We start from the raw sequence: 15,527 nt of genomic DNA on the forward strand, positions 1-15,527 counted from the left end.
ATTTAATTTTTTCTAATGTGTTCTCCACTGGTCTGCTATAGTAAAGGATTGGCTAGGGTTTGTGCCTAAGTCCATATTAGTATCACTCTCTCCTCTTTTTCATTTGCAAGTCCAAATATGTTTCATGCTCAGTATGAAATTAAACTTCTTTGAAGAATCTTTTTATATATATATATATATATATATATATAAAAGTATAAAAGCTGAAAATCTCCATTGGAGAAAATGCAGTTGAAAAAAGGCATGTGTAAGAAAATTCAGTTTTCCAAAGTACATGATAGCTGCCGATTACTTAACATTCCCCAAAGGTATCAGTAAGCAATGCAGTGCTAACACCAGCCATTCAACAGAACTATTAATAATTACAATTCTAGCACAAATCAAATGTGCTAGAATTATTCCTATAAAAGTAGCACAAACAAGCATCTAAAATTTACAGCAAGCCTCATTTACAAGACATGAGATAACATCTTAGAAAAATGAAGTATAAACAGTCATTTCAGACCTTGTATGTTAGAGATGTCACCGTGTTAAACTCAGTTCTTTTTCTTGAAGGATGTAAAACTCTTCATGACTGAAAAGTGAAATAAGAACCATCTGTTTTCAAAAAGTGGTCAATAGTACTTGATTTTAAGTGCCCACCACCATTTACTATGTTCCTGCCTATCCATTGCAGTAAGCGATGATGGGAGAGACTACACGAGGACCCCTGCCATGCTGCATGTGCCCACTCCTTACACGTGCCTAGGAGACAACCCCTGCACTGCATGGGTGGAAATACATTAAAAATAGTTTTGAAGATTAATGTTCTCTGAATGAAAATAGCCGTTACCTCCGTCTCACAAGTAGAAAAACAAGGCATGCTAAGTGTCATGGGATAAAACGTACTTGAAAGTACAGGTCAGGTGAAATGAGGTCTCAAACACATCCACCCACTCTGCTTCTCCTGATGGGAGAAGCACAGATGAACTGCTGACGAATTTACAGCCCTGCCGCACCTTCAGAGCAGGAGACCATCAGGCAACAGCATGGGGGCTAACAACTGCTCATTGGCTTCCAACACGGAGGAAGTCAGAGAGATCAGCCCTGGGAGAAGGGTCAGAGGCCCCTGCCAACCTCTGGGCTGTAAAGCCAGGCACAAAGTGGCAGGAGGAGCCTGAGATGAAGCGCTGACCATCACTGGGATGAACGTCGTTCCGCAAGTGCGAGGGTATCATCATCCACCCCCCAGCACAGCCCTTGCCCCTGCTGCCTGAGGGCTTCTCCCAGCCAACACAGACATTAAAATCCATGCTAGCGGGTGGAGCGGTCCTCCTCTTCTGGATTCCACGTGGCCATCAATCCCCAGTTCCCCATGACATCGATCAGCTTGCACAAGTTGATGTAAGACATAAGACAACGTAAGACATCTGTAAGAGAATGAGGAATCTTTTCTTCCAGTACCCCAATCTTAGATACCAACTTCTTTCCCAAAGGTCTTTTCTTTATTTTCACAGGAAAAAAATAAAAATAATAAAAAAATCTTAGCACTGTTTTTAAACTTACTAACACTAATATTGAAATTTTATCAAGAAAATCTGATTTAAACTATTTCTTCGGTTGTAATATTTTGAAATTCATATTACTTATAGTCTTGTGCTGCAGAAAACCTCCAGTTAGCACTAAAAGATCCCATAATAAAAAAAGTGTTCCCTTTCTGAAGGAAAAATACTGGATTGTTTAACTAATCTCCCTTCCTCACATATTTCAATTTAGTTTCATCTTTCTGATCTGTGGAATGACATCTGCCAGCACACCTGCTGAGCTAAGCATTTCTGGGTGTGCACATCTCCTGTAGGAAGAAAACAGAAGGAATCAGGAGAGAGCGGAGAGGGAGCACAAGCCAGGACACCAGTGTGATGGCTCAGCTCCTCTGGTTCTGAGACCAACACATTAGAAATAAAATATTACCACTAGAAACCTCACAGAAGACAGCCAGGAAGAAAGGTCGGAGAGCAGAAAGGACAAAACACTCTTCTACCCTCTTTTTTAGAGCTCATGGAGAGATAAAGGGGAAGGAGATTGCAACCACCAACAGAAAAGCTGAAGAGGCACAACAAGGGCACAGTGCCAGTATGTGAGAGATGCTGTAGGGAGTCCTCTCTTCCACAGAAACATCAAGCAGTACCTGCCCCAATAGCTGCCTGTATCAAATTCTTACCTTCCTCACTTTCCCCTCCAGATGATTTCATGTAAACTCTTGAATACAGTATGCATTTACATTTTCTTATGTGAAAAGTACGGAAGTATGCAAGGTGACGTAAAAGGGCTGGAGTGAGTTACAAATTAAGCTGCTAATAATTGAAACATATTTTTAAAAGACCTTAAATTTAGTTTACTTTTCCTTTGCATCTCGCAAAAACAATTGTGCCAGTGATTTTTCATCTAAGGATGCATAATAAAGGGAAATGAGTATATCTGAAAATATTTATTGAAATAATGATTTTAAATAACTTTCAGTGCATGAAAAATAATTTTTGTCCTTTCTGTATTGCAGTATAATCACCAAACAAAAGCCATAGTCATATATAAAAATCAGTGTTATAAAAACAGTAAAAAACTGTTTATTAACAATGCTCTCGTTTTATTTCTCCTTGAATTATAAGTGGGATTGATGTTATAAAGACCTATTTTATTATGGGTATCCCATGGAGATTTTAGAAGAACCACAGCTGATGTATTGCTATGCAAATTTTGTAGTGAAGGTTTCTAAATCTCCTCAAACCTATAACTTGAAGCAATACAGTTACAGCAACTAAAGCAGTGATATTACACATATTCAACAGTGTTTGGTATTTTATTGAACAAAATCTTCTTACAGGAAAATGTTTGGCTGCAAGTATCGTTGGGGACAGTTCAGTATGACAGTTCAGATCACTGTGGGAGTGACTGCTTAAACCAAGGAAATAGTTTGCTTACAAAGCAGTCAGGGAAAAAAAAAAAGTTATCAAGAAATCAAGGAGACAGGTAGCATCTGGAGCACTAAGAAGTTAGGCCAGCTCAATGGATTTAGGAACCCAGGATATACTGGCTGTATATTAACATGTCATGTGACAATTTGAAAAGTCTCTCCTAAGCATTTCGGTATTTTCTTCCTTTTTTTCTGTCACTAAATGATGAAAAGAGGGAGCTAAACAGTATACCAAAATCAGCACTGGGCTCTTAACACTCAATCAGTAGTGGCTGGACCTCCTTTACCTAGATGCCTGCTGCCTTCTACATTCCAAATACTGTTGTGCATCTTTTGCATTAAAGGTGCCTTAATGAATAGTTTTTAAACATCCTTAAAATCAGTAACCTGCTCTTCCTTCAGCAGTTCAGTACAACGTACAATGAGGTGCATTTGGAAATTCGTTTTTAACTGATCTAGCGTTGGTAAAAAAATGTTAAAAAAACAGAAAGAATGAATTTATTTTCTTAAGCTCTAGTAAAATAAACCATGACAATTCTATCAGAGTTACTGAAACTACACCCGTTTAAATCAAATGCAGGAACCTTCAACTACTCACAGTTATTGCAAGAGATACAAGTTCATAACTGTTTATGAAAATTAGGGTAATTCCAGCATGTTTTCTATGTTGAGATCTGGGATTTACCTATTCTCTCTGAGATGAAAACATGCTCCATAATTTCTAGTAGACACTACAGTAACACCAAATGTAGTATGTCTATTTATTCTACTAATCCTTCAGTATATAACACTAATACTATAATACTAATAATGCTGTTGTTTATTCCCATCAGTTCTCAAGCTTGCCTTCCTCATCCTGCATCCTTTCTTCATTCTGTAAGAGTTTTATTGATATTATTATAATTAAGAGTAGACAGAGATGGCTTAGCTTCACCAATGTCAAATTTATTCTCAGACAGAAATAAACAGCCTGTTAAGTGATTTCAGAAATCAATTACTTTACTTCAAACCATCAATGTATAGTATCCCTCGGAAACTGCTGAATGCTCTGGATTCCTACAGATGTCCTTCATAAATGCCAAAAATTTAGATAATCCTTAATGAATAACATAGTATGAACTAACCGTCTGCTTTATGTTGCGATTGATATTTTCCCATTTTTTTTTTTTCTGTGGAAAATTACAGTATAACATCACACACCCAATTACAGTGCACATAATAATCATCCCTGCTGACAGAATGACCCTAGATAATCCTCTGGAAATCTGAAAAATTTACAAAACATGGGCATAGTAAAAATAATAATAATAATAATAAAACAAACAAACAAAAAGAATATATTTTGATTAACAGAAGCGTTGTCTTTACTTGCTAAGGAAAGACTACTTATATATTCATCAGTCCTGACTGTGAATGGTAAGAGGGAACCTTTAAAAAACAGCTTATGGAAACCAAATTGAAGTGATGAAAATGCTGGTTTTGAAATGGTAATTTAAAATATATTTAAAGTCACCTCTGTTATTGCATGGTAGTTAGTATTACTAGGGAGGAACAAACTGATTTTTGTTATTTCTTTTTACTGGAAATTAAAATAAAAAAAAAAAAATCTGATCTAGTACATCATTTGACCAAACATCAGAACAGAGAGCGTGGAATCAAAGCCTTTACTTGAGCTGTGTGTGGTGTCACCCCTTGGGTGGCTCCAGTTATTGCAGTGGGCTTACATAGGAACGGACCAAAGCTCTGTGTACAGAGCAGAACACATGGAGCTAGTTTTTGTAAACTGCAGCACATTTCTGATCCAAGCAAGCACTTATGTTTCAACTCACGTTCCAACTGTGTCAACAGAAAAGCTCATGGCAGATTAAGTAAAGCAGCAAAGTTCAGCACTGCCTTCTATGTCTTCAAGCAAATATAACATAGAGATAGCAATTTAAAATAATAGGACAGCCATTATCAATTAAGCATAAAGTGAGCAAGGCCTTTTTTTGATTTTTTTCTAATTCTTGCATGAGATGCAGCAGAGTAAGATCATTTACCATTATCAAAGTTTGAGGATGCAAGCTTTCAGGTCTCTGTTAGGTGCATGCATTCCCTAGTGCGCTGTTCTTGTTTCTATACTTAGATGGAATCCTACTGAGCAAATGGATTTCATGAAAGAAAAGAAAGAAATTGGGTTTTTAGTGCTACAACTTTTCTCCCCACACTGGCTGGGGAGAAAGAACATTTAATGTGTAAAAGAATAAATATAAACCATTTCAGGGAATCTGTTTACTAAGAAAATGTGTAACAGTGTTTTTAAAATTAAAAAAAAAAAAAAAAAACAACTGAGGTTTAGATGTAATCAATGTTAGCTAAATACTTATGCCACAACATATAATCTAGAAAGTTCAAGAAGTGGGGAAAATAAATTAGCTGATAAGCCACTTAACTCTATTTTCAGCAGTGTTTAGTCAGCATGAAAACAGACCAAACAAGATTAGCTCAATAATGTGAACTAGCTCCAACCTGAAAACAGTATTTCTAAACTCTCAAAGCCAGATCCAGGGAAAGTATCTGATAACTTCCAGGCCCAGGGTTTGCAATCTACATACAGAAGTGCAGAAATCCTGAAATTCTCTGGGACTTAGGCATTTCCTACTATGACACTGAGGCATGAGCACATGTTGTAATCAGAATCCCAACTCTGTGGATATGAAGTCCACGGTCAGGAAAAACTTTGTCTACAATGCTGTATATGAATTCAGGTAAATGTGATACAAAAGAAAATAATAAAGATTAAAATATATAGGAAATCTTGCTGGGTTGTAGATAGCATCTTCTTATGCATTTGAAGTACAAGACATGCTAATGAATGGGAAAAAAAAAACAACAGATGAGTTAGGTGATGACTTAGGCAGAACTCTTTCTACTGCCAGACATGAAATATGATAGCCTTAAAAAATCCTCATAATTGTGCTATTACTGATTCTTTCTAGAAACTAGAAAAAGGTAAATTTATAATGAATCTGAACTTAAGTGTGTGTTGCTGAAGTGATAAGGTTATTAACCAATTCCCCGTGATGGATTTTAATACAATAGGTTAGATTTCTTAAAAACACAAGTATGGGCAAAGATTTTCAAATGGTATTAATATTTATTCATCCATTTGATCCTAAGAGCTAGACTACATCACAAAAGCACGCTGCTTTATTAACAGCTCGGTGTCATCTTCTTGTTTTTGGCGTCTGACATCAATAGCATTTTGTCATTTTGTGTTAGCAAGACGTTACTGGTGGTGTTCCACACCGATGGCACATCTTTCAAGGAAGTAAGTGCATGGGACTTAACTCACTGAGGCAGGTGCAGACATATGCATTGCAACTAACTCCATCTCAGCTAACTCTGAACCAAGTATAGTCTACTGCTATCTTGCATGATTTCAAAGACAGGCAGATGATCTTTGTTCCTGCTGTTCTTTGGGTTTCTGTCATATCTTGAAAGTTTTCAAGTGACCATAACCCCTCTGGCAATGAATGCTAATTTACATAATAATTCATGTAAACCCAACACCACCACCTTAGCTTTATCCTTCAAGAATCAGTGCTCAGCTTGGGACTAAATGCATGCACTCTCTCAATACAGAAATTGTAAACTAAATGTGCAGCCTATCTTCATGGGAAAAATCTTCTACTCAGGTATGATGATGCACGTAGACCCTTGGTGGAAAACAGTCTACATGGTTGAACTGAATGACTTCCTCAGATTACAGAAATTAGAGACTAAAGAAAATCTTATGCCAATAAAGGGGTAGGTTAAAAGATTCAATACTTAATAGTACACTTAGTCAGTAATCCAACCAAAATGCTAAAGTGTCTGTGTAAATTCTTCAGAATCAAACATACTAATGTTATGCAGTACACAAATTAGTAAGTTTTTACAGGGTAACATGTATCATCAACACTTGCTACTGTTTGTTTTTTTCTCTCTCTCTCTCTCTGTGTTACTGTTACTGTATTTTCATGTTATGCTCTGAGAGGAAAAAAATATAAATAGGTCACCACAGCCTGGTATATGTCTGGTCTCAATCAAATGTTGTAAGTTATCATTCAGTTATCCTACAGATATTTTTGTACCAAAGACAATTTTAAAGTGCACATTGCTATAGGATGTGTGCATCTAACGAAAGGTATCCTAAAATGAAACGTGAAATGCCGCCACGGTTAGTTCCTAACTTCTCAGGCAAAAGCTTCCAAGCTTTACTGATAAAGTGTAATTGGAGGTTTAAGGCAAGCAGGGAGAAAGAGTAAAACTCTGACTGCCACCTTGACAGCATGGACATTAAGTCAACTTGACAAGGAAGAAACAGATAGTTGACACAAAGCAAAGTTAACTGCAACTTTTTTCCTGTCATCTATGTAGCTTATAAACAACTGGATAACAAAGTATCCCTTAGCTAAGTGCGTCTAAACTCTACAAACTGCACCCCATAGTAGCCTAACCAAGACTCAACACTCCTCCTCCTGCCTATCTGGGGCTGCAGTGGATATTATAGGGCCAGTGGAAGCAGGAGTAACTTCTGGTGTTTGCTGGTGACTGTGAGGGATCCCTGGAGAGGTCCAAATGCTTTGAGGAGCACAATTAACCCTCTAGGGTTATAGAAGTATAGCAGTGAGTATTTTCCTATTTAATATCGTGGTTTGATGTTTGGATGATTTATAGTATATAATTGAATGAAACAGTACAACTCCACATTATTTGGACTGAGCACAAACCACAAACTGTGGGTTTTCTAGTGTATGTGATTCATGGATGCTTGCAAATTCCTTTTCTGGGTATACATTTTTTTAAAAAGCTCCAACATACATCTCCAGGAGTTATTCAGTGTACTTGCACGGCAAGTTTGCTATCATCAGATCCACAAAGTAAGTACAAACATCCCTTAGAACCTTTATAAATCTTCGAAGTTTCATTTCCCATATATGCAAATATTTTGTTTGGTTGTGAACACATCTAAATTGAAAACTCAAAGTGAAAACATAGATCTTCACTTGAAACAGAACATGTAGACCTCAGTGTTGTACAGAGATAGCCGAACTAGGTGATATCCTGAAATGATCCCAACAGATAGGTTTATGACTCTAGGCTACCTAACCTGCCCTGCTTTTGCAAGTGAATGGTGAATGTGCACACAGCACTAAAACTCTTAAAAATGTTAATATTGTCCGAGAATATGATTGCTTGTAATACAATAATGTAAGGAGTTAGTACAGACTTATTCTATCATTTTTGCCTTGCCTATAAGTGTCTGTGATTTTTCTGATGCTGATTCCTACATTTACTACTACCAAACAAAACTAATTTGTTCCATTATATCATTTACAGATTATAAAGTGGATCAAACCATTTTCCCTTTTATATTCCTTACAAAGCATCTTTCATCAATAATTTTGAAACACTACTGAAAAAAAGAGAATCATTATCTCAGTAAGACTTCTTTAGTATATATTCAGAAAATGTCTACTGCCAACAAGGTTTAGGGATGTGCTATGCCTTCAGACACTATTCTGAACAAGCAATCACTCTGCTAACAGTATCACAGAGACATGCTAGCTCAAAAACATCATCCAAAACAATCGTCCTCTTTCTCCAGTGTTGCTTCAGTGGATTAGTTCTGATCAAGGAACGTACAAAGAAAATATAATTAAATCCCTTCCATTCTCCTCCTCCACTCAGTTTCTCAGGCATATGCAGAGTCTGAATAAGCCCAAAGAATGGCAAAGTGGGGCAGATCTACAAATAATGTGAGAGTCTTACAGTCACGTAAGGTTATGAGGGACCTGCATATACATGTAATGTTATAGCTTGAATTTGCCACTATTCTTCTGATCAGCATTTTAATAAAACATCCACAAGTGAGGGGTAGTCAACAGCAGGAAAAGAAAAAAGGTATGCTTTAAAATGTTAAGATGAAAATTAAAATAAGTCTCTAAAAATTGCTTCAAACATTTTCAATGGATCTTCAGAAATTTTTAACAGAAACATGTATTATTTCCCTTCTACTTTCTCCTCTTACATTGAAGATACTTGATACGCTATTAGTTGATAACTTCCCAGAATATTTTTGTGTTCACAAATTCACCAGAGGAGCCAAATGCTACATTGCCAAACAATGTTTGCAAAGGTGCAGGTCTCTACTGCAGATACAATTAGCACTGAACAAAGTTAAGAATAATTTTTTTTTAAAAAATAGCTCTCATTCTGAAATCAGTTTATTCATTTTACAGGGATATTTGCTGAGGCATGAAAGATACTTTTCTTTAAATGGAACAGCCACCACAATCAGGCAGTTTGGACTTTCCAGTACTTCAGAAAAACTTAAGATTATCCTGCATATCAAGAAATATCCAAGACAATTAAACTGAATGATGAAAAAAAAAAACAGTCAAGGATGCAGCGTAAAGCTAAACCAAAAAGCTTTGAATGCAGGAGATGAAAATAATTTAGAAATAATTTAGATGCAGGGAAACTATTCTGTTCATAAATGGAGCTTCTTTCAAAATATATCTGTTATATACTGGCTGTTTTTGTTTTCCCCCCCCAAATCACTCCCCAGCTGGAAAACTAGCTCCGATTTTGTTTTGGTTAGGTTTAGACAGAGAGAGAAATTGAGTTGGAAAAACTATTCTATGGCCTTCAAAGTGTGAACACAAAGTCAGGCACGTGTCTTCATCTTTGGAGTGATGGAAGGTGGCAAGATATTTCATGAACTTTAACTTCTGGAAAATTTAATTTCTCAGATTTTGTTTGGTTTTCAGCTGTATAGATAATGCTCATTGAAACAGTAATCACTGAATTTTTGATTCCCTTTCATTTCACTCAGAAAGGTCAATAAAAGTAGGTAGACAATGAATAAACCAATTTTCATGGATGGCCACTTATTGGAAGAACCTAATCCTCTTAAGAACACTTCACTAAGGTTCTATTTATTTATGTAAAAATGTAGCTTCTCAAGACTGTGCTTTGATAACTAAACCCCTGGTTTGACTTTCAGATGTTATGCACACAGCAGTTCTCAGTGAAATATCAAGACCCACTCAAAAAAATGCATAAATATTTACCATAAACATTCACTGCCTTCTCTTAAAAGAAGTTTGTTCTCTCACTACAAACTGTAAAATCTTTTTTCCTTTTTTTTTTTTTTTTTTTAAAGATATATTTTTGAGTAACATTTGGATAAAGTCTCTAAATAAAAAATGAGTGGATATTGGAGACAAAATCCTGGGATTTGGAAAATATCTGTCTCCTTCCTACCTCAGGAACAGACATTTGTGAGTTTTGTTCCCACCTGTAACAGCTCCTGCCTCCCTCAAAGAGCTACATACACAATAACAATAACAGACCGAGAGGAATGTTGATACTAAATGGGTATAATCTTATTAACGGGTAATAAATACACAAAATATTAGCAACAGAATAACATATACTATTTTCAAGTAAAAGTCAAAAAAATAAGGATTCACACCAAAATACATTTACAGTTGCTCTTTTGTAATACTAATCCAAGAGACATTTACAAATATTTTGTAAATATAAAAACAAACAAAACATGGACTGAATAAGGAATTCATAAGATAACTTTTTAAATGGAAACAGATTTGATTAAGCTGGACAGATTTTTTATTTTTTTTGTATAACTTTAATTTCTACTTTCCTTAAAACAAGATCCTCTTTACTTCACAGAATTCAGAAACAGGTGAGCAAAGACTGATTAACAGACACAGTCAAAGAAGTTTTTTTTAAATACCTCCAACCTGAAATGCACAAAGGTTCTACTGATAGAAGTATTTTGCAGGAAAAGGTTGATCTGATACACGAAAATGAAATATTATCATTTTTGCCTATACAGGAAGGGGAAATCTTTTTTTTAAGAAAAGTTTCTTCAAGTATCTGTAGTTTTCAAAGAACTGTTTTGTGTAAATGTACAAATTGTACACCTAAAATCTCAAAATTCTTGTATTCAAATTTCATACACAAAATTTGTATTGCATAAAGAAAGGACTATTCCATTTTTTCATTCCTGAATTTATATGGAGACAAACTCTGAAATAGTTTAAGATTGTTAACAAATATTACTTAGACAATCACTGAATAATGTTTCTTAGGCTAAGGCTAAACATGTTCTTGGCTGCTTTACTAGAAAAGAACCGCTGCTAGCATAGTTAACTGTCAAATATCACTAATTTGTCATTAAAGATGTAAAGTTATCTAAGTGCTGCATTTTTTTCTTGTTACTGTATACTGTTGAGCAAGTTTTCTATAAAACTGTAGTTTCCATTCATCGTTTACTGTTTTCCATGTGGTTCTAAAGTCCTTTACATGACAAATAAGGATCATCAAGGCAAGCTGGTTCAGTACCTTGACATCGCATTCTTCAATGACTACTAATATTCTACTCCCACTGATCTGAACATTTATCAGCTCTCATTTTAGATTTAGTGAACTGCTATTTCATAGCACAAAGGAGATTCCACATATACTCACTGTATTGTCTCCCTTTCCTTTGTGCTGGACATGCCACATCCTGTTCCTATTTAAACAGCGTACAAGTTAGGAGGAGGAAACATGACAATGTGTTTTCTTTTTAGCTGAACATACAGTTGACATACAGGGACACAATGGCATTTCGGTTTGAATCAGCATCCGTGGAAGTTAGCTTATCCTCCCTTTCAATACATGTTCTAAGGCAGTAGCAGCTTTCAGAAAGAGCACATGAGCATACTGCCTGTGCTTAAGAGGTTTCACAAATAATGGTCTTAAGTCACTGCACAGATAATAATTGGTCACAAAGAGCAGACTAAACGTTAAACAAAGGCCTGAATAGCTAGTAAGGAGATGTGTTGGAAAAAATATAGAAAAAAAAGTTGTTTTTTCCCAATATAAATTTATAGTGTTTAGAAGACATAATTACACGGGTACCCCTAATAGTTACTAAAAAAGAAGATTTAGAAGACATGCAAAATCTACATCAAATGTGATCAGTGTAAAAACCTTCTTAATTATGCGGCAATCCACAATTGGTTTGTTGATTTGTAGGTTATAGTCAGGAATTGATACTCTTTTTCAGAGCCTTTAAACTCTACAAATAGTCTACTCCCAAGACTGAGCAAAATGAAACACACAAAGCTTGATCCAGCTTCTCTTTTTAGTCTGTGTGAGTCTCTTTGTAAGGATCGCTGAAAACCATCATATATGCTATGTCAAGTCTAAGTCTTTTTATAGCTCAATGTAATAAACAAAACTTTAATCTACATTTCTCACATGGAGAAGATTCTAAAAGTATTTGTGATTTCCACTGGAAATGTAACTCTCTCTGATCCAGAAAAACTTTCCATTTCCCCAGATTACATCCATGTCAGAGCCAGCTGAACCCACCTCTCAGTGTAACTCAAAGATAACTGCCCTGAATTCATACAGCAGGATTTTTGCATTTGTGACTAAAATTGCTCAGCAAAAGAACTTCATATTCTTCTTGAAAAAGTCTGAGAGGCTGCCAGATCACACAGAATGTAATGGACTTAGCATGATAAGAGAATCACCTGCCAAGCTCAAAATCCTCCCATCGACTAACTCCCCCCTAGATGATTACTGCAAAATAGCTGAGTCAATCAATCACTTTGTGATTTGTGAAATAACCACTTTATAAGAAGTTATTAGAGGATTCTCAGGTACACCACACCCTGACTGCTATGTCTGGAAGTCATTCACTTTCAAATGCTTTAAGCAAACTATTGCAACTGAACACTGCAGAATTCTGAAGAATAAAGGTGTAAAAAATAATTATTACATGCTGTTTAATTTTAGACTAGTTCTTTAATATGTATAATTATAAAAATATTTCTTATTTATCTATGTTTAAACTATACTCACCCCACAGGGAGAATGTTATAAGAAAAATTTCCTTCACTCATATTGTAACTAAGTTTCATGGGCTTCAAAGTATTTATTTCTCCTCCAACATGTCATTATTTTCATGAGAAGCAAAGCACAGGCTGTCAGCTGAACATGCTCAAATATGTAATTTTAGGTCCTTTTATAAAGAAATCTGTGAATAGGACATCTTCCCATCAGATTTCCAACTGACAGCTAATGGGAAGTAAAATTATATCTACAGTCTGATCCTCTGTCTTGCAACAAAGTCTTCCAATGAATCCCACAGATGGGTCACCTCCTTCAGTCCATCCCTAAGTAGAAAGCAACAACAACACATCTATCAGCATGCCCCTGACTATAATTTTAACAGTCTTGATAGTAAAGCCCCATACAGTTTATCGGGATGCTGTTGACGTTGCAGTTAACAGCATGTAAAAATTTATGTCTCCACCACTTTAGTATGAAGAACTATCAGTGAAGTTCTATAAATGAGTCTTTTTCTTAGTTGGCATAAATGCAGTTTATACTCCTTTACTGATACAATATAAGTAGATATCATTGCTCATGTACTTCAGGTACATTAGAAAAAAAAATCAGTTTAATTTGCATAGCTATGTGAAGGGCTGGAGACTAAGTACAGTATAATTGCTGAAGTTGAACAGATATATGCGCAAATCTTATGGAAAGTGTTTTGCTCTTCATAGTCATATAAGCCTTTGTTTTGTGTTATATCACTGGTGCTCAGAATGCTTGGCAAATGAACAGATTGGAGTATTTTGCCCAGATGAGACAGCTCAACGGATTTAAGAAGTAAAATAATAAACAAACAGATCCTCCTTTAAAACCCAGATCAGTCTTAATTACCATTACAAGTATATTTATTTATGTCTTCAGATATTCATAAATTTCTACTAGGAGCAGAATATGCCTACTGCTACAAATATTAATGACTATGAATGCTTAATGCAGGCTCACTATGAGGTTAACCAAGCATATGCTTTTGGGTTTTTTTGTTTGGTTGGTTGGTTTTTTTGAAAAACAGTATAGTGAAATGACAAAGCTATATTAAGGTCCTGGCTCTGCTTCCAATAAAGGCATGAATTCTTTTAATAAAAATGCAGAACATGGTTTCCACTGAACAATGTTCTTATGTAACAAAAATACTTGTCATACAAAAAGCTCTACTGATATTGTAGCAATTGTTAAAAAAAAAAAAAAGCGCCCACAAATGCAGTAGTGTGTGGTTGGTCTTGCTTCCATTTATTTTGAGACTCTTCATAACTAATGAATAAATCCCCATTTTTTTTTTTGACAGTGGAACTCAATTCAGATAAACTGAAAACAGGAACATCTGCAATGCTTATCCATAATACTTTGAATACAGCCCATTTCTAGAAGCCAGAAAAGAAAACTCAGGAGCTCCTAACAGGAGTTTTCCTATATGCTTTTCCTCATTTCTGCCAGAAATACACTGGTAATGCTGCATTTCAGAATTCCTATCTAGTTGCTCAGAAATACAACAAAAGCTCTAAGTTCAATAAATAAAGGAGATTTTAAGAAAAAAACTCTGAATATTTGTTTTATATTAATGCCAGTTTTTATCATTTAACTTACCTTAAGCACTGGTTATAGAACTGTAGAATTAATTATGAAGGATGGGACCTCTGCTCAAATCAGGGACAATGAGATCAGGTTATTCAGGGACTTGTCTAGTCAAATTTAATGTATCTTCAAGAGTGCAGATTACACACCACCCTGGGAAACCTGTTCCAGGTATTTGATTGCTCTCATTAGATTTGTTTTCCTGACCAAAATTTCTCATGTTCCAGCTTGTTCCCATTACATTTTGCTGAGGAGAATCCAGCTCCATCTTCTCCATACTCTCTTATTAAGTAGCTTAAGACAGCAGTAAGAACTCCACATGGCCTTATCTTCTTAGGGGTAAAAAACTCCACATTTCTCTTAACCTTCCCTCATACGTCATGTACTCCCATACTCTGAAAATCTCAGTAGCTCCTCCAAGATTCCCTCCCATATGTCAGTGTCTTCCCTGTCTTGTGGTGCTCAAACTGGACACAATATTCCAGATGCAATCTCACAAGTGCTTACTAGAAGGAAAAATTTACTCCACTCAACCTGTTGGCTACTTTTCTGTAACACAATGCAGAATATGGTTGTTTTTCTTTGTATGGCTTGCTTTACCGGGACGACCATGACCTTTTCTGCAAATATGCTTTCTGTCCTGCTAGCACCAAGCCTGTACCGCTGCATGGTACATTATTCCACCCCAGATGCCAAGACTTAGAATGTGGCTTTGCTGAGTTTCTCTCAGCTAATTTGTCCTGTCTGTAAATGTTCCTCTGCAATCTTCCTGAGTGCAGTCCCCCTCATTTTCCAGGTCATTACTATAGACATCAACACAGTACTTCCTCTTGCTGCAGTCTTTGAGGGACATCAGTAGTCCCTGGACCACAACTAGACCTTGTACCACTGATCATGACCCTTTGACCCTCGTGGTTCAGTCAACCTTTTCAGTTCATATCTCACAAATCTGGCTATAGGAATAATAGAGGAGACACTGTTGAAAGTCTTGCTAAAATCAAGTTAAACAGCATCCATTTCCACTACCTTCAGAGCCAGCCATCACAAAGTACAGTTAGTTAGC

The 15,527-nt window shown here is 36.0% G+C and overlaps 1 protein-coding gene across 10 annotated transcripts in view; it reads right to left on the reverse strand.

Moving 5' to 3' along the window:
* CDH18 (cadherin 18) overlaps positions 1 to 15,527 on the reverse strand; it is a 548,781-nt gene that overhangs the window by 203,857 nt on the left and 329,397 nt on the right. For 2 of the 10 annotated variants that reach the window (XM_040548569.1, XM_040548568.1), the window contains exon 2: positions 11,474 to 11,519. The exons of the other annotated variants lie outside the window; for them this stretch is intronic. The gene's annotated coding sequence lies outside the window, so the exon portion shown is untranslated. The remainder of the gene's footprint in view (positions 1 to 11,473; positions 11,520 to 15,527) is intronic. 10 annotated transcript variants of the gene reach the window in all.

Source organism: Cygnus olor, chromosome 2, assembly GCF_009769625.2.
Source record: "Cygnus olor isolate bCygOlo1 chromosome 2, bCygOlo1.pri.v2, whole genome shotgun sequence".
NCBI classification, from domain to species: Eukaryota; Metazoa; Chordata; class Aves; order Anseriformes; family Anatidae; genus Cygnus; species Cygnus olor.